The sequence below is a fragment of the Sus scrofa genome, chromosome 1 (genome assembly GCF_000003025.6).
Source record: "Sus scrofa isolate TJ Tabasco breed Duroc chromosome 1, Sscrofa11.1, whole genome shotgun sequence".
Classification (NCBI taxonomy): domain Eukaryota; kingdom Metazoa; phylum Chordata; class Mammalia; order Artiodactyla; family Suidae; genus Sus; species Sus scrofa.
The window spans coordinates 109,529,367-109,549,298 of record NC_010443.5 but is presented as its reverse complement, the minus strand read 5'-3'; the positions used below and the strand labels follow the sequence as shown (position 1 = coordinate 109,549,298).

The following is a 19,932-nucleotide window of genomic DNA, read 5'->3' as shown; positions in this document are numbered from 1 at the left end:
ACACCCACCCACAAAAAGATTGAGCCTGGCTCCAAACTGCCCACTGGAAGCTTGTGAAAATTTCTTTAAATTCTATTTTTTTTTCCTTACCAATACTTGAATTCATGTTCTACTTCATAGTGCATTTTATCTGTTTTAATCAAGAAATGATATTTTACTTCCCAAATGCTAGAGGAGGATTGGCTTGCCTGAAAGAGGTACCACATTCATCCTGCAGCTCCCCTCCCTGCAGTGAACCCTGGGGGACCCCCTTCTCCCATCCTGTGCCCCCATATGAGAAGTAGAGGCCTTGCTGCTCTGACAGAAGGATATTTTGTGGGATGGTAGAACCCATGCTTCATGGAGTTCACTCCTAAATGTTAAGAATTAACTCCAGCTTCACTGGCTGATTATTATGGAATTTCTAGAGATTAATACTTCTAACTCAGAATGAAGCTTTTTGTGTTCTAACTGTTCCCTTGACCCAGGGTCAAATGAGCAAACCCATTTCTTTCTAGGTTTCTTGTCTTTAGTTAAAACAAAAATAGGTCTTTAACTTGCCTTTGGATACTCTTTTTTGGGTGTCTTTCTGAGTAACCAGCAGTGACTCTAGTTGGTTTTGCCCCCTGTAAAAGACTATGACTTAAACGCCTCATCATGGTGCCCTGGTTTGAGTGTCTAGTCCTGGCCAGTGCCCATGGGAATACCTTTCTTTGAGAACCAGGTTCTTGTGCTGGCTCACAGCTAGAGGCTGATGAATCTGAGAGTGATACAGTTGGGATAGATTTTTCACAGTTTGCCATGTTGCCTACTGCTTAACAACCCCTTGATGTCTCTGCATGGATAGGGTCTGTCATAGCAATGGGGAATTTTAGTCTTTTAATGGTGAAATGCCTATATTTCATGGAAAGAACATAATTTCTAAGGCCCTCTGGCTAAATTTATCTCTTCTGTGGCTCATTTCTGGGCCTCTCTTGGTTCAGAAATGTCTCTTGGTCAAACCCCCCCCCCTTTTTTTTTTTTGTTTTCTATATTTAAGTTTTTCTTTATTCTTTTTTTTTTTTTTTTTTTGTCTTTTGTCTTTTTGTCTTTTTGTTGTTGTTGTTGTTGTTGCTATTTCTTGGGCCGCTCCTGCGGCATATGGAGGTTCCCAGGCTGGGGTTGAATCAGAGCTGTAGCCACTGGCCTACGCCAGAGCCACAGCAACGCGGGATCCGAGACATGTCTGCAACCTACACCACAGCTCACGGCAACGCCGGATCGTTAACCCACTGAGCAAGGGCAGGGACCGAACCCGCAACCTCATGGTTCCTAGTTGGATTCGTTAACCACTGCGCCACGACGGGAACTCCAGTTTTTCTTTATTCTTGATAACATTCTGATGCTAAGCACCATAGTTACTCTTTCTAAAAAGACCCTGTAGATGTCACAGAAACTTAGATTCCCGTACGGGGTTTTCAAGACCAAACCAATCACTCTGTCATCCTTATCAAGATATTTATTGGTATACTTCAGAAATATAGATGGGTAATGACTCAGAGACATAATTTTCTCTTTTAGATTTTATATTTTCTTTCTTCTAATAGGTGGCTTTTGAAATTCTGTAGTTGTATTAGCTTGGTAGACATTGAACCAGCTATTGATAATTTTCAGGTTGCCCTTACACTAAAGTGAATATTAAAAAAAAAAAAAATCAGGGGATGGGATTTGTCCACAGTATTGTTTCTTGGAAGGAGAAGCCATCCTACAAAAATCTTGTATACTGCATTATTGGTTTGGGTGAGGATGTTTGGGAAAGGGTACTCCATGGATATTTGCAGATCTACATTGCTTGGATTGGCAAAAACATCTGTTTCCCATCCACCTAGCCTACAAAGTTGCACACTAAATCTTTCTCAAATCATCCTCTTCCAGCTTTCATTATGGGCTGAATGTTTGTGTTCTTCCAAAGTCGATGTTTTGAAATCCTAAGCCGCTCAATGTGATGGTATAAGGAAATCGGCCTTTGGGAGGTGATGAGGTCATGAGGATGGAGCCTTCATGCATGGGATTGGTGCCCTTATAAAAGAGACCCCATGAGGCTCCCTAGCCCCTCCCACGGTGTGAGGACACAGGCAAGAAGATGGCCATCTTTGAATTGGGACATGGAACCTCACCAGATACCAAATCTCCTGGAGTCTTGACCTTGGACTTCCAGCCTCCAGGACTGTGAAAAACAAGTTTCTGTTATTTAAGCAACTCAGTGTGTAGTATTTTTGTTATAGCAGCTTGAATGGACTAAGATAACCACTGACTCCTCATTCCCAAATGGATGAAACAGAAACCGATTTGGCCACCTGAGCCCTTCTGATGAGGGTGACCTATGTCTTCCTATCTGTGCTTCATTTCCCCACACCATCTCCTGTGTTAAGACTACTTTTAACCAACGTGCCCTTCTCTTCTACTCTGTAGGCTCATGTGCCTTTGCCACATTTTCCTTTGCTTGCTATGCTTGTCCTCCTGTCACGAGATATAAGCATCTACCTCATTCCCCAAAACCCAACTTCAGAGACTCTTCCTTGGCAGAGCCATTTCTGGTCCACTCCCTACATGCCTAGGAAGATACAGCGCATTCCTTGAGTCCCTGTGATATGTCGTCTCACTGCAGTGCTTGTGTCCTTCTGCCATACCCTAAGCTCTATCGTACATGTTGGATTTCCTTTGTCTTTGGAGAGGGCGTGTCCTGTAGTCTGGGAGAAGTGTGAGCAGTGGAAGGAGTGCATCATCTGACAGCCTTATAGACCTGGGTTTAGTTCATGTTTTGTCCCTGAGCTGTGTGCTGTGGCAAGTCATTTCACCTTCAGCTACCTTCTTTGCGAAGTGGCCCATCACTCTTCCATTGTGAGAATGAGAGCTGAGACAGGACAGTCACGATACAGTCACATAAGGGGCCTAGTGGACTGTCCTGCACATGGGAATTATGGGGTAAATGCCAGTTCCTTCCCCATTCCTCAAGCCAAACAGGGTCTAGAAGGTGTCTATGGATGAAATCAGTGCTCAGGAAATTATTTCTATTTTTTAAATTTTTATTTATTTTTTTTAGGGTTGCACTAGCAGCATATGGAGGTTCCCAGGCTAGGGGTCAAATCAGAGCTGTAGCCATTGGCCTAGACCACAGACACAGCAACGCCACATCCGAGCCGCGTATGCGACCTACACTGCAGCTCAGGGCAACACCGGATCCTGAACCTGCTGAGCAAGGGCAGGGATCAAACCCGCCACCTCATGGTGCCTGGTTGGATTTGTTTTTGCTGAGTCATGACTGGAACTCTAGTGCTCAGGAAATGTTGACTGAATTGCAGGCAACCTGCATGGTATTTTGCAGGTGCAGGTCAAATTGGCATAAAAGCCAGTAGTCCAGTATGTGGGAAGTGACTCAACCTCTATTGCACTGATTTCTGCCTTCAGTGGGGCAGAGAATTTTCCAGATTTCTTGCATGTTAACATCCCCACCCCCATTGAGGCAAAAGAGAGACAATTCCTTGTTAGGGAGTGGGCAGAAGCCCCAGTGCTGTCTTTACTATAATTTGGAGGTCCCATTTTTGCATTTTCTTGCTTAAACTATGTGCATAGCACACACTGTGACTTGCCCCTTTCCAAACTCTTGTCATGAATCTCTTGAAGGCCTAATATGCACACATCTCCAATTCTTTGTTCTTCTCAGTAATTAATTTCCCAGAGGTGCTTTTTTTATTACTTGAGAGCAAAATTTTGAATAGATTATGATTAAGGCTTTGCATGATTTCCTTATGTCAGTAGTGTGTTGAAAAACAGTAACCATAAAACTTCCTCCAATGGGTCGGTGAAATTTAATTCTGTTAAAAATGGTCAAATGTGGTGACTTCGAGAAAATTCCCCCATGTTCTCCCTTTAAAAGTACATGTAATATATTTGGAACAAAGTTTTAATACGGCTTTTTTCTCTCAAAGGTCTTCAACAACCTGTATTAGGCAGATGAGGTTATTTAATGAAGAATGGTAATTAATTCAGAGTCATTTATTATATTAGCATGTAAACGTAATCTGACCTTCAAGCGCTATGGAAAAGATCTTTGGAGTTCACGGGCACAGACAGAAGCAAGGAGACGGAAATTGTGTGTCAGTAATGGTATATTATTTCAAAACATGGCAATTCGTTTTGTGTCAGGTTAAGATGGTAACTGGAGTGTTGAAGACCTGGAGAGTTGTAAACTGCATTTAATCTCTCAGCTGCCCTTATGTGATTTGTTAACAGAGATTATCAGTGCATAATGGGCATGGCTAATGAGAAGAGTTAAATGAGCGATTGTTGTCTCCTTCGGGTGTGGGATTAACAAACGGGGAAGCAAAAACTTTTCTTAAAGAAAATGAATAAGCAAGATGCATTTTTCTTAGGCACTTCCTTTATACCAAGGAGAGCAGAAATGTAAGTTTGGAACGTTTTGGTGGGTGGAGCAGGTGTGGTGCAAAGGTATAAACCTGGAAGGAAGAGCACCTGTACTTTTGAACTTTCCGCCTCTGTTTATCTTCAAAATGAAGCTGCGGAGTTTGAGAGGATTTAAGGCCCAATCAAGTGCTAAGATTTTTTTTATCATTTTTTATTTCTTGGATTTTGTTACCTTCTGTTGAAATCTATGTGGTAGATGGCTGGCCACCGTCACCCTCTCCTAATGTAATTCTAACTCCTGAAAAAAAGGAAATTTATTATATCAGTTGGCTTTTGCTACTGTTGGCTCACCATTGTGTGTGAGACTGATCCATGTCCTTGCTTGTGTCTGAAATTCATTCATTTTTATTATTGTTGTGTGGTAACCTGCTCTGTTCACTACACTATCCATTTTACTGTCAATGGAAATTCACACAGTTTCCAGACTTTAATCCCAAAGAGAAAGTGACTGTGGTCTTGTTTACCTGTGTGCCTACACACAGGAATTTCAGCTTTCTCTTTCCCCTTTTCTTGGAGATGTAACTATTGCAGTGTCTTATTATATACTGAGTTTAGTAAACTTTGTGATGTGTGTTCTCGCTGAAGGAAGGGATACTTATGGGGTTCGAGGGATTGACAGGAAGTAGAAGCTATCCTTAGCCTTATCTGTGTAGGCATGCTCCCAGTGACTAAGTGATCACTGTTCTAGAGACAACTCCATATGGTTTCTGGTTGATTTTTTTTTTAATCTTTATTTTAACTGCCCTGGATACATGTTTGTTTGTGTTTTCGTATCAGATTCCCGTGAGTTCTTTGGCAGCGGGGACATTCTGAGATCTAAATAAATCCAGCAGAGCATACTGGGCATTCTTCCTGCAGGCGCAATTTGCCTTCCCTTTGGGTGTGCTGGTCTTGCCCTCCCAGCCACGTTTGTGACATGTCCCTTTCATATAGTGCCTTACACTGAACCGGGCTGGTCAACGCCTCATTCACCAAGATTTGTGGGGACAGTCAACTCCAGTATGACACGGCTGTGAGAAAACCGAAATCGCAGCAAATCCCCAAACTGAGGACATGGGTGGATATGCCTTCACCTTGAGGATATTGCAGTCCAACCACATCCTTTTACAGATTTTAGATGGAAACGTGAGTTAGAGAGTGACGTGTCCGAGTGGAACCCATGTCTTTTTCTGCTCTTCATGTTGTGACTTGCCTTACTTAACCTATTACTGTTTATTGGCTGAGGGTAAGGCCATATTAAAATGGGCAATGAAAGCTTTTTAAAAACTAAGTCCAGAGTAATATGTGATTTTCTGTTCTCTCTTCTTGGCAAATAACACACAGCCTTCTGCCCTCCTTGGTTTATATTCTCAGTGTTTTTATGTGGGTGGTAGGTTTATTTTGGTCCTAATCACATTACGCTGACATGAAGTTAGTTGTGCTCCTCTGCCTGAAGAATTCTAAATTTCACTCGAGATTTGTTTTGACTGCAAATAAGACAAAATTTATATGTTAGAGGAGGGAACACGTTCTGTGGATGGCGTTGTCAGTGACCTATAATTATCTCAAGTCCTTTGATTTCAACTTGGGATGCATGCTTGCTTCAAGACAGCTGCTGCAGCCTGGAGATTGCCCACCTCTGCCCCCTGCTTCATTTCTTCCCAGGGCTGAGAGCCTGATGTCTTTCTGCCTTTGGTACTGTCAGCCATTGCCTGCCTGGCTTAATTGGTCAAAGCCCTGGTAGACAGATGAGAAATCTTATCACTACTTATTCCTTAGGCTATGCACTCATTCTTAGTAGCTGTGCCTCACATCCTTTGGATAATAGAAAGGTGTTCTTGAGCTGTTGGTGGGAGAGTTCAGGTAGGCGGTGAGGTAAGCTACTGTAGGATGAAGAGGCAGAATATTATTTTGGTAAAGTTGGGCCTGAGTTGTCTTGCAAAGGCAAGACAGTAGAGAGGAGGCAAGCGTGGGTTTCGTTTGGACCACACAGTGCTGGTATTGCTCTGACTGTGATGCTAGAGATGGGAAGACTGTGCAGAACCACGCCCTCCCATTGCCCACAAGGGCAGCTCCTCATGGCATTGCTTCATGGAAGAGCAGTGAGTGTGGGTGAACGAGCTGCTGAGATTGCAGTGGAGGGGGATGTCTTTGCAGCCAAGCAAGGATGGCAAGAGGTTATGTGATCAGCTCGGAGTATTCTGAATGCTCTGGTTCCTCTTCTTCCTCCCTGGTAACTGCAGTGTCCCCCCTTCTGGGCCTCTGCCTTTCCTCTTCTTGTCTGTCTGTCCTTCTTTACTGCTCTGTATGCTCAACTCCTCTCCATTTGTTCTATTCTTTTTCTTCATACCCCAAAAGGCTGTTAACAGAAAATCACAGTAAAATTTGAAATACTTGTTCTAGTCAGAATAAAATGTAATGTTTCATGTTTTTGTTTGGGGAAGTGGCTGAGTTAAATTGTTACAGAAGCAAGTAAAGACACCTCAGGCAAAATCGTTGCTGGTTTTCCTCTTGAATTAGTTAGGGGTTGTGATTGTTAACCCCACCCCTCTCATGTGGGCCCCTGGAGGAAAAGGAGGTAATGATCTCTTTTGTACTGAATCTGAATAACTATTGCTCACTCCAACATTTTAATTTTGCGCCTTTTATTTTTAGGCAAAAATAACTGTGCTACAGATATTGTTTGAGGACTCTTATATTCTAATTTAAAAAATAGTCACACATACTGCTAATTTTTTTTTTTTTTTAATGGCCATAGCTATGGCATATGGAGGAAGAAATTTCCTGGGCCAGGTATTGAATTTGAGCAACAGCTGTGACCTGTGCCATTGCCGCAGCAATGCCAGATCCTTTAACCTAATGTGCCAGGTCCGGGATCGAACCTTGCCTCTGCAGCAACCCTAGCTGCTGCAGTTGGATTCTTAACCCACTGTGCTGCAGGGAGAATTCCCTGCTAATGTTCTGTAAGAGAATTAGAAACTTGGTGTCTTACCACACTAACCACTCTGAAAGACAAATGGGTTAACTCTTCTACAGAACAGACTCCTTTCATGGTTTAAAGGTTTACTGGACCTCTTGAGCAAACATTTCCTCCCTCCCTCTTTCTTCTTGTTAATGAAATAATTATGACAGACTGTAGCCCTGTCCTGGCTTTCCTACTTAGTTATTTCATATCCCTGCCCATATTACTTCACCTATTTAAGCCTCAGTTTTGTCATCTGAAAAATGGGAGTAATGGTTTTACCCACCTATAAGGTTATTGTGTAGAGCGAGCCTGTATGCAAAGCATTTACTTCGGACCCAGTACATACTGAGGACTCAGTAGATGTTGGCTAGCAGCACTCCTTTATAGTTCTGGTGCCTGAATAGGAAGGAGCATGGGGCTTGGAGAAGTGGAGCTGCTGAAGATAAGTAGATTCAAGTTCAGATCAGGTCACTAGTGCATGATGTTCAGTAAGATTTTAGCCATGTCTGAACCTCAGGTTCTTCAACTAAAAATTAAATTCCTGGTGCCTGAACAGGAAGGAGCATGGGGCTTGGAGAAGTGGAGCTTCTGAAGATAAGTAGATTCAAGTTCAGATCAGGTCACTAGTGCATGATGTTCAGTAAGATTTTAGCTGTGTCTGAACCTCAGGTTCTTCAGCAGTGTTTTGAGGACAATATGAATTGATTATTAGGGTTTATTAAATAAACTTAACCTTGGAATGGGAGAATGCGTGGGAAAGTATAGTACACAGGAGAGAACTACCAACTGTTAGTGTGACCTCGGGTGCATAGGATGGAAGTAATTTGCTGAAGAAATAGATAATGATATTAAAGATTGAGCACTTATGTGTCCCACACAGGGTTCTAAGTGTGGTGAGAGGTTATTACGTTGTTTCATAAGCTTCCTAACAATTCTGAGGTTGTTACTTTGTACTTGTAATACACTAGCTGGTTAAGCATCTTGGCCAAGGTCATAGAGCTATACCTGGCAGAGCTGGATGAACTTGGTCTGCAGCCACCAGACACCACAGTACTGACCCCAGGGCTGGGGCTTTTAAGCCAGGTGAACCCTTCTTTCCTGATTATGCTTTTTATATAATCACCCAAACAGTTGGGGATGCTGGCCCAGCCCCTTGGGTGAGGTTCAAGTATTTCTCACTTAGTTGGTAAATTTCTTCTAAATATTAATAGGAGTGAAGTCAAGGAAGTCTTGGTCTAGGCCAGGTTGTTTTTTTCCCTCCCTGTTACTGCTTGCACCCTTAAAGCTGCATCCCCAGTGGCTCATAAATGAGACACTGAAGGAGTTTGCTTCCTGTGCCTTTTCAATATGAATCATTAGCAGGAGATGATGATAGCATATTAAATACACTTAACCTTGGAAGGCCTGCCTTTTTACAAAATGGAGAATTGGGAATTGATGACTTCAGTATTCTTCTACCTTCAGAAGCTGATGCAGGGTATGCCAGCCACTAGAGTCAGGCCAGGAGGCAAAAGAGATGCAAAAAAGGGAAGTGTGTCTCTTAAATTGTATGGAAGGAGTGTACTTGGTGGCAGTTAATTTTTGTTTGGTTGAAGACTATAAAATTGGCTGCATAATTCTCAACAAAGCATAGTCTCTAGAAGGGAGTGTGTTACGTTGCTGTGAAAGTGCAATTGTCTTTCTAAGAAGACATTCCTGAAATTAAAAAAAAAAGTCTTTAGGAGTTCCCATTGTGGTGCAGCGGAAATGAATCCAACTAGTAACCATGAGGTTGCGGTTTGGATCCCTGGCCTTGCTCAATGGGTTAAGGATCTGGTATTGCCATGAGCTGTGGTCTAGGTTGCACACTTGGCTTGGATCCCACGTTGCTGTAGCTGTGGTGTAGGCCAGCGGCTATAGCTCTGATTGGACCCCTAGCCTGGGAACCTCCATAATGTGCAGGTACAGCTCTAAAAAAGCAAAAAATAAAAAATAAAAAAAAATTTACATAGTCTTTAGTTAATGTCTGATGAAAGAAAGAGAACTTTGAGCCAAGAACTGAGGAATTCAATTTCTTTCGGGATCTGGTATCTTGTGGTTTGCCTCCCAAAGTTGTGAGTATTTTTGCCCCTTCTGAAGAGAAGTGATAGATGTATATCTCCCTGCTGTTTGGGAGAGCCTGAAATTTGACCCTGAAGAGGAAAGGAGAAGAAGAACCAAGTGATGTTTATCCATGTACAGGTGCACATATCCACACAGACCATCCTAAAGTGGCTAGGCAGATAACCCTCATAGCTCTCATCTTAAATGCATGGGAAATGCACAATTGTGAATAGCTTATATGTCTGCCTGCCTTCCCCCGCCATGGTAGTAGAACAATAAATCCTAGTCTTTCTTTGAAAGAGAAATTGTAGCTGCTGTGCAGGGACCAAGGAGGTGGATGGAAAGAAGACCACGTATGATATTAAGTGGGGAACTGGCAAATTGCCGATTTAAGAGGTTCGATATGAAGTTAATAGCTGTAACAAGAGCGTATATATCTAGTGATTTTAGAAGCTGTACTTATTAGCGGGATTGGGGGAGAGTGGTCTTGGGCAAACAACTTGCCATTCTGAGCCTGTCTCCTTGTCCATCAAGTGGGTTAGAATCACTCACCTCATAGGGAATTTATGAAGATAAAAGCCGTATGGTAGAAGGTGGGCTGTTAGAACTATGCCTGGAACACTGCAAGTGTTCAGTTGATGGTAGTTGTCATTGGCATGGAAAATGCTTGGAGTCACGTTTGTTAAACTGTGCATAGGGATTATTTTGATGGAGGGTGGGGAATGGGACTGGAATGAAGTTTGAGTTTGTTTTACCAACATGTTATACCTTTGTTAGCTGGAAAATAAAATGAGAAAGATTTTTTAAAATTTTAATTTTAATTAATTAATTTATTTTATTTGCTTTTTAGGGCCCCATGTGGCAGCATGTGGAGGTTCCCGGGCTAGGGGTCGAATCGGAGCTGCAGCTGCCAGCCTACACCAGAGCCACAGCAACGCAGGATTCCAGCCACGTCTGTGACCTACACCACAGCTCATGGCAACACTGGATCCTTAACCCAATGAGCGAGGACAGGGATCCAACCCACAACCTCATGATTCCTGGTCAGATTCGTTTCTGCTGTGCCACGACGGAAACTCCGAAAGATTTTTTTTTTTTTTTTTAATCTGAAGGAGATTGAACAATTTATAAAGTCATCTGTGATGGATGTCTTTTCACTTGCCCTAGCTTGTTTTACTGAAGACCTTTTAATTTGGTATGTAGTTGTCTAATTTTTGAGAGGCATGTGTTTTGTGTAGATCCTTACAGACTTAATCCTTTGCCAGGGTGAAGAGTTAAATTAGAGACTCTTGCATGGAAGGAGGGAGAGAGTATCCAAAACTTAACATCTCTTACTGCCCTCTTTTTTTTTTTTTTTTTTTTTTCTTTTTAGGCCTGTATCCATAGCATATCAAAGTTCCCAGGCTTGGGGTCGAATAGGAGCTGCCGGCCTACACCACAGCCACAGCAACACAGGATCCAAGCTGTGTCTGCGACCTACACTGCAGTTCATGGCAATGCTGGATCTTTAACCTACTGAGTGAAGCCGGGGATCGAACCTGCATCCTCATAGATACTAGTTGGATTTGCTTCTGCTGAGCCACAAGGGGAACTCCACCTCCCTGTTTTTCTTTAACTACCATTCCTCATGTAGATTGATAGTGAGTTGTGTCTTGTCTGTTGAGTTCTGGGCCAAAGATGCTTAAAGAGCACACCTGAAGCTTTCCCTGTTGGGGAAAAAAAAATTGTAGTTTTTTCTGTTGCACTGTAGATCACTTCCCACTCTTGTCTCTCTTCCCTGTGGCTGAGTGTCTCACATCTGGACGGTGGTTTTTGAGGAAAGCAAAGAATGGCTGATGGGGAATGTGACAGGCCCTGGAGTTGGATCTGCAGGGCCACTTATGATCATGTGAATTGAGTGGTTGACACTGGTTTGACAAATAGTGTGTGACGCTCCAATTTTAAAGAAAGCAGGAAGTCTATAAGTGGCTGACATTCTCTTTCTTCTGTTTCAGAGGTCTCTTTCTTCTGTTTTTAGAGGAAACATAACAAGAAATAAGATAATCTGGGAGTTCCCGTCATGGCTCAGTGGTTAACGAATCCGACCAGGAACCATGAGGTTGGGGGTTCAATCCCTGGCCTTGCTCAGTGGGTTAAGGATCCAGCGTTGCTGTGAGCTGTGGCTCAGATCCCGAGTTGCTGTAGCTCTGGCGTAGGCTGGAAGCTACAGCTCCGATTCGACCCCTAGCCTGGGAACCTCCATATGCCATGGGTGCGGCCCTAGAAAAGGCAAAAAGACAAAAAAAAAAAAAAAGAAATAATCTGTTTAGTAGATCCTGCTAAAATGTCGTCGTTGTTGTTCCTGGGTTTGACAAACTGTACAGTTGGTTGGTTTCACTGTTGGTTTTGAGGGCTTGGTTTCTTAGCTGCGGTGGTCTGCTTATCAAGTTCTTGTGGATGGGATTTGGTCCGGTTGTTAGGGTGCTGTCTATCTGGTATGGGGGAGGCTCTGTGCTAGATTGCAGCAGCTGGATTGAAGCCCTCCTGCACACCCTGCACACTGTTTTAGACAAAATGGCTTTCTGCAGTTACTAGTTTCTAATGAACCTGGAGGTAAGAACCTCTCCTCAAGAGTTGTCTTCCAGCAGCTGTGGTAGTTTTGTTGGGTTTTAATTGTTCTTACTTTAAAGGAAATCAGTGACTTGCTAACCTCAGAGGCTTTCTAAGTATGTTCTTCTGTTTGGCAGCTTTCCTTGCTGGTTTATTCTGCCTTTTTTTTTTTTTTTTCCTTTCTCATTTCCCTGCAGCTGACAGTTTCAGGACAGAATGACTCCCAAATATCAATTTCAGAGTTCAAAAGCCAGAGAAGAAAGCTGTGTCTTCTCCCTCTGATGGGCACTTAAATATGACTCTAGCAGAGATTTGCTAACCCCACCCAGGTGGGAGAATGTTGTAGAGGGTTTGGAAGCTGCTGATGAAATGAATGAAATTATTTTCACGTCCTGCACCCCCCACCCCCAAGTATACATATACATGCAATTCCAAGGATCCCAGGGCTGGTTGAACCCTCACAAGTAATCTACAATTGGGATACTCATTCTTGCCTACTTTGAATATACCAAGTGTTTCTCAGATCCAGAAGTGTATAAAGTACATCACTGTGCAGCTGTTTGAACAGAGCCCTCAGCCGGCAGCAAGGGGAAATAAATCCCAGAGAGAACTAGCTAAACTGGGTACTTGCCATTAAGATGGGAGCAGATGGCATGTGTAGCTGCCACGTGACTTCATATCCTCAGTGAGCTGTGGACGGGGGTAGTGTTCTCCTGACTCCCCTAACCCTGAAGCCCTGGAGTAAACACTCATGACACACCTGCCTCCTCCTGCACCCCATCCTGCCACCCGATGAATACAAGGTCAGAGGGTTCTGCTTCCATAACTACTAAATAGCTGCACAACCTTGGGCAAGTTGCAGGTCACTTTTGTCAGCAGCTAGCATCTTCAGAGGGGGCACCATGCTAAGTGTTTTTATGTGTTTTTTCTTACTCAGTCCTTTAAAGAAGCTTATGAGTGCTTTTTATGGATGAGACAAGTAAGGCTTTAGAGCAGGTTGTAGAGTTGGGACCCCCACCCGTATCTGTACAGACTCTGAAGCTGCCTATAAACTATAAATCTGTAACACTGTATGTCTGGAATATTTAGTAATTCTAAACTTGTTTGCCCTTAATATATAGTTTTGTTTTTTTTAAATATAGGTGTGTATTTATATAAGGAAAAAAATAACAAACTGAATCTCAAAGGGAAATGCTGACAAATCCATGGCATAGTGGGAGAATTTAACACCAGTTTCCTAGTAATTTATGTCAATTGGGCGAACAATAAAAACAATAAAAAATAAAGGAGCTTACAGTTCCCTGGTGGCCTAGCACTTAAGGATTTGGTGTTATCACTGCTGTGACTTGGGTTCAATTCCTGGCCTGAGAACTTATGCATGCCTTGGGCGTGGCTTTAAAAAAAAAAAAAAAAAGACTATAGAAGCTTAATGGAGTGGACATGTAGAAAACACAGCTCCCATACCTGGAGCATACTTATTTTTAAGGACAAGGGAATCATTTATGAAAAGTGACAAGGTGCATTCTTTATTCTTGAGTAAATTTTAGAGTCCATGTCATGCAGACTACTTAAAGTCAAAATCACTTAAGTGGGAAAGACAAAAAGGCCAATAAATGGTACAGTGCTCTGTGGATGTAAGATGTTCAATTCCTTTCTTAGGTTGAGCATTCAGACCTCAGCTGGGAGGAGCTCAGTCTAGGGGCCGACCAGGCAACAGGGCAGTAGAGAAGCAAGCCTGTGGTGGACCTCACCAGGGTGAGTGGGGCTTGGATGCTGGTCCCATTTCCTTTTGAAGATCCCAGGGTGGAGGTGTTTTGACATGGAAACCACTGTATGCTTCCCAACTAGGCATTTTATAAACGTACATCCCTACCCTTTCTCCCTCTTAGGAGGGAGAGCCCTTAAAACCACCTGGGACTTCTTGTTTATGGGAATTCCAGCATTCCTATGCCCTGATAACATAGTCTTTTCAGTGCTGGGAAATGAAAATGTCTTGTTGCTACATAAATTAAACTCACTGGCTTTCAAAGAGCTGTGAATAGGAGCTTTGTAAATGGAGGATTTTATACTGCAAAATTTTCTCTTAATATAGTAAAAATTCTCTTTCTTAAATGGACTGGGTCTGTGTGTGTGTGTGTGTGTGTGTGTGTGTGTGTGTGTGTGTAGGAAGCGGTTTTGGTTTCTGTTGGAGCTGAGTGTTGCTGAAATGGTGTGACTTAGTGAGGAGGTCCTGGGCTTGAGAATCAGGAAGAGCAGTGTCACTGGGAATAAAAGCCACTTGGGGGAAAAGAATCTGAAATATATATATATATATATATATATATATATATATATTCCTAAATATACATAAATACATACCTATATAAAACACTATATTAAGGGTAAACAGGTTTAGAATTACTGTGTATTCCATGTTTATAGTGTTGTAGATTTATAGTTTATAGGCAGCTTCAGAGTCTGTATAGACATGGGTGTGAGTTCCAACTCCATAACCTGCTCTAAGCCTTAGTTTTATATAGTACATAGGTATTAGAAACTGAGTCACTGGCTGTACACCTGACACTAACACAGGATTATAAATCAACTATACTTGAATTAAAAAAAAAAAGCCAATTATTTTCCTCCCTGAGCTGCAGCCAGAGCATCAGATACCTACCTGGAAGTGGACTCAGAAAGAATAGATGAAATCATGTATCTTAGACCGATGTGTGCCTGACATATAGTAAGTGGCAGTAAATGATGCCTGTTGGGATCATAGTCACCTGCAGCTTCATTGGTTCAGGCTTTAGAATTTGCAGTCACTTGGGTTGCATTCTTAGATGCCTTATATGCATCCTCAGTAGGAGTTCAAGTTGGTTTCTACTGTTTGTGACAGATCTCCTAAGTCTAGAATCTCTTAGAGAGAAATTTAGAATCAAAAGATGTTAAGCTGGGAAGGATCTTCCTCTCTTCATTTCTTACTCTAGGGGGAAAAAAGGACCACAGCGTTCAAATCAGTGACCTCAAGTCATAAAGTTGGCTAGATAGGAGAGAGACATGTTGTAGTCATTGCCATGGTTACCAGCATAGTGTCTGTGTGCATTAATTCATGTCGTAACATCTTTATGAGGATGCTGCTGCCATTCCAATCTTAGATGTAAGGAACCCGAGGCTACATCACTTGACCATGGTCACGCAGCTCCTGCCCTGTTCTGTCTGGCTGCTGATCTTGCCCTCCTCCCAGAGCCCTATACTGCTTTTTTGGTGTTTAATCTACTTAATAAATTGCCGAAGCCAGCCTTGTGTACCTTAGGGGAGGGATCTTCTTGGACAGAGTGAGGATCATGTGCAGAATGTTCTCAGAGCTCCCTGAAGTGTATACCTGTCTCTTAGAGATGATTTAAAACTGGCCTGGGTTAAGTGGTGCATACAGATTTATGTGGCTTTGTTCTACTAGAATTTATTGAAGACATCCCCGTGTTCACTTCTCAAATGGGGTCATACACACTAGGTCCCTGGGGACACCCCCCTTACCCGTCATATCTTCTCAGGCCATTCACAGGATTATACTTGAGCTTAGTACAATTTGTTTTATGTGGTAAATGTTAGAATTGTTTGAACTTTTCAGGTGTCATGGATTGGGTGCAAATTCATTGCAGTCTGCCATTCCTTGCCAGTTAGGACTCTTCTACTTTGTACCCCTATATTATCAAGAAACAGAATATCAAATGCCTTGTGGAAATGGGACACTTGCTTATTAGACTTGTGGCTGTTTGATCTGGAAGGACCTTTAGGGGAGATAAAGGGCGAGGAGACCAGGTTTCAGAGAGAAGTATCCCCACAGACACTGTTGATCATCAGTGGGGCTGAGCTGGTGATGCTGTCCCCCTTGCCCTGCTCCATGCCATGGAGCTCCAGCCTCTAGTTCACACCTTGAGCTCCCCCACCCCCTCCACGCCAGCCTGCTAAGGAATTCTGACCATCTGTTTGTCAGAACTCTTTGCAGTGTGGCGTTGGGTACATAACTAAAGGCTGTGGTCTTGCGTGAATGGTGGTAGTGGGGCTGAAGCGGTGAGTGGGAGTCGACACTTGTGTGGTCGTCGTGTAGATGGTACATTTCTTGTACGAGTGATACCCTCAGATAACAAAGCTAATAAGCAAAGGAGTTAAGGAAATTGCTTGCTGATGACTGTGGAAATACGGGCGTGTTTCCCTTAGACATGCACACAGGCCCGTGGATAGCCGTCGTTCCTGTGCACTCTGACCACGGGTTTGCACATGTGCATCCTTGGGACTTTGCTTTTGCATCTCCTCAGTGTTCCCTCTGAGGCCCCATGAAGCCAGCACTAGGCCCCATGGCAGACCTTGTCTCTGGGCTGGGGTGGTCTGACCGGTCCCAGGGGCCCTTCCCTCTGTGAGTTGAGATGTTGTCCTCTCCTAGACAGGCCTTAAAGGTGTTCTGCTTCCAAATAGAAGCAAAAATGTAAGATTTCATGTGGCCTCTGTCAGCTTAGGATGCTGGCCCAATTGGCTCTCTCCCAGACCCTGTCCCCAGGGTTTTCTATTTCTGTGGGGGAGTTTGGAAAGGCTCTGTTTCTGTGTAGGAGGTCATGGAGGGGTTATAGAAGCTGGGTCCTGTTCCTTAGGTGTATACAGACAGGCCTGTGTGTGTACAGGGTACATGAGTCACTGAAGAGTCAGACCATGGAGCATTCGCAAGACTTAAGTACACAGGTGAGCCTTGTGTGTGTGCAAGTACACCAATATGCGGTTGCTCTTGGGGTCTGTTAGTGTATATGTGTGTGTGTGTGTATATATAGTATACACACTCACATACACATACAGGTGTGGACACACATGCATGCTTGGTACCAAAGACACTCGCTGAGCCATGAGTTTTTCTTTGATGCTTGGGAAGGTCTCTGGGGGAAATTCTGAGCACGTGGACCTGAGGGTGGACTGGATTGGGGGTTAGAGGTGAGGAGGGCATACTATAGCTAGTGCAGCTGGGGAAGTTGTGAGAAGGCATTTGGTGGTAGAATTTGGAGTTTTTGTTGGCTTCCCCACAGACCATTTGAAGTGATGATAATTATGAGCAAGGTTAGGCTGTCCCTGGAATGCCCACTGGTGTTGGTGTGACTTCCCTCATGGAGGTCCTGAGCCAGGACCTTTGTCCTTATACTGCTGGGGCTGGAGATAAAAATTGCAGTGTTCCCACAGGAAACCATTGACCTATATGGTGTGTGTTAAAGGAAGCCTGTGCTTTGATGAAAAGCCTACCCGGTGTGTCACCTATGCTTGGGTAGAGGTGTTTGAGCAGGGCAGCAGGGTCCCTGGACATATATTTTAGTAACCACAACATGCCTGTTTTGGGCAAAAAGGACCTCACACCTTTGGGGAGATAGTGGTAAGTCAGTCCCAAAGATGAATGTGTGCCTGGGAACTTTGTAGGAAATTACTTCCGTGTTATTCCCATAGTGGGGCAGGAAGATTCTCTCTCACAGATGGTATTTGGACTTGAGGTTGTGTGGAGATGTACAGCTGAGCATCGTAAGGCTTTTACTATCAATTCCTGGGCTGGCTCTTATTTGGTGGTTCTGATTCACCACCAGCCTGTTTTTCAAAGGGAAACATTTTTTTTTTTTTTAAATTTTAAGAGTACAAAATGGAGAGTTCCCATTGTGGCTCAGTGGAAATGAATCTGATAGCATCCATGAGGACATAGGTTCAATCCTTGGCCTAGCTCAGTGGGTTAAGGATCCAGCATTGCTGTGAACTGTAGTGTAGGTCGCAGTCGAGTCTCGGATCTAGTGTTGCTGTGGCTGTGGTGTTGGCTGGTGGCTACATCTCTGACTGGAATCCTAGCCTGGGAAGCTCCATATGCCATGGGTATGGCCCTAGAACGACAAAAACAAAAACAACCCCACAACAAAATGGTCATTACTGAAAGTGTTATAAAAGCAGAAGAATAAACTCATTCTAAAACCCACAGAAACTTTAGCATTTTGATGGATTTCCTCTTAGTCTTTTGTGTGTGCATCAAGTTTTTAATTTTTCCAGATTATGAAAAATATCACGTGGAAAATACAAAAATATGATATCATGTGCATATATTATTTACCTTGGGGATAATTGCTGTTAACATTTTAGTGTATTTCTTTTCTTTTCTTTTCTTTTTTTTTTTTTTTTTTTTTTTTGCTCTTCTTGCAGCATATAGAAGTTCCTGCTCTGGCAATTGAATTCAAGCTGTGGCTGCAACCTATGCTACGGCTTCGGCAATGTCAGATCCTTAACCTGCTGAACCTCAATGGGAACAATGTTTTCTTTTTTATAGATGGACATGTGTGTATATTTTTCCTTCAGTAAAATTATGATATATTTTAACCAGTTTATATCCTATTTAGTTTGATATTTGCATTTTTCAATTAATATTGGCAATGCTTAGATTATAATGCTATTTTATTTTATTTATTTATTTTTTGTTTGTTTGTTTTTTTTGTCTTGTTGTTGTTGTTGTTGCTATTTCTTGGGCCGCTCCCGTGGCATATGGAGGTTCCCAGGCTAGGGGTTGAATCAGAGCTGTAGCCACCAGCCTACGCCAGAGCCACAGCAACGCGGGATCCGAGCCGCGTCTGCAACCTACACCACAGCTCACGGCAACGCCGGATCGTTAACCCACTGAGCAAGGGCAGGGACCGAACCCGCAACCTCATGGTTCCTAGTCAGATTCATTAACCACTGAGCCACGACGGGAACTCCTATAATGCTATTTTAAACTGTGTAAATATAGTTTAAATTGATACATAATTTGTTAAGTGGCTATATCAAAATTGACCTAATCTGTTCCTGTCCATCTTTATGGAGAAAACTTTGTCAGTGTTTCAAGATGGATTATCAGAAGTGAAATTACAAGGATCAAAAGAACATTTCTAGAGCTTTTAACATGTACTGTGCATTACTACTAAAGAGACATGTGGGGAGAACTCTCACACCAACTTTTTACTCAGTTGGTCTCTCCTTCCTCATCCCATCCCCAGGCCCTGCCTCCTCTGCCTCTCTTGGTTATTCTTTCTTTACTTATTTAAAATTATTTTGACTAGCCACATGCATGGAAGGCATATATGTGGGGAAAGTAACTATCCTTTCTACCTCTGTCTCTTGGGAATGAGTTTCCTTGCCTAGAAGGATCCTTCTCTCACATTGTATGTGTCCATCCAGAGATAATTTATATGTAAACAAGCATGCAAATGTGTTTATATAGAACTACATATATTTTGGAGTTCCCGTTGTGGCTCAGTAGTTAACAAATCTGACTAGGAATCATGAGGTTGTGGGTTCGATCCCTGGCCTTGCTCAGTGGGTTAAGGATCTGGTGTTGCTGTGAGCTGTGGTGTAGGTTGCAGACGTGACTTGGATCCCAAGTTGCTGTGGCTGTGGGGTAGGCTGGCGGCTACAGCTCTGATTTAACCCCTAACCTGGGAACCTCCATATGCTGTGGGTGCGGCCCTAGAAAAGGCAAAAAGACAATAAATAAATAAATAAACAAATAAATAAAAGAACTACATATATTTTAAGGCACAAATGATAGCATACCATATTTTTCAGTATTTTGCTCTATATTTTGTAGGTGTTTGCCCTCAGGTACATATAGAACTGCCTGTTTCTCTTTTCCGTTTATAGTGGCTGTGGCTGCTTTGTATTCTTTCTGTGTAATGTGGATTTGCCTATTTTTCTATTCAGCTATGAATGCTTTTTTGATTTTTTTTTTTTTTTTTTGGGCTATACCCAGAACATGTGGAAGTTCCTGGGCCAGGGATCGAACCTTCACTACAGCAGTGACCCAAGCTGCTGCAGTGACAATGCCAGATCCTTAACCAGCTGTACCACAAGGGAGC

General features: G+C 42.9%; 1 protein-coding gene across 12 annotated transcripts in view; it reads left to right on the top strand.

Annotated features, from left to right (window-relative positions):
• Positions 1–19,932, top strand: part of TLN2 (talin 2) — a 472,001-nt gene that overhangs the window by 131,365 nt on the left and 320,704 nt on the right. The window contains exon 1 of one of the 12 annotated variants that reach the window (XM_021094302.1): positions 3,225–5,568. The exons of the other annotated variants lie outside the window; for them this stretch is intronic. The gene's annotated coding sequence lies outside the window, so the exon portion shown is untranslated. Of the gene's footprint in view, positions 1–3,224; positions 5,569–19,932 lie in introns of those variants that run through there. 12 annotated transcript variants of the gene reach the window in all.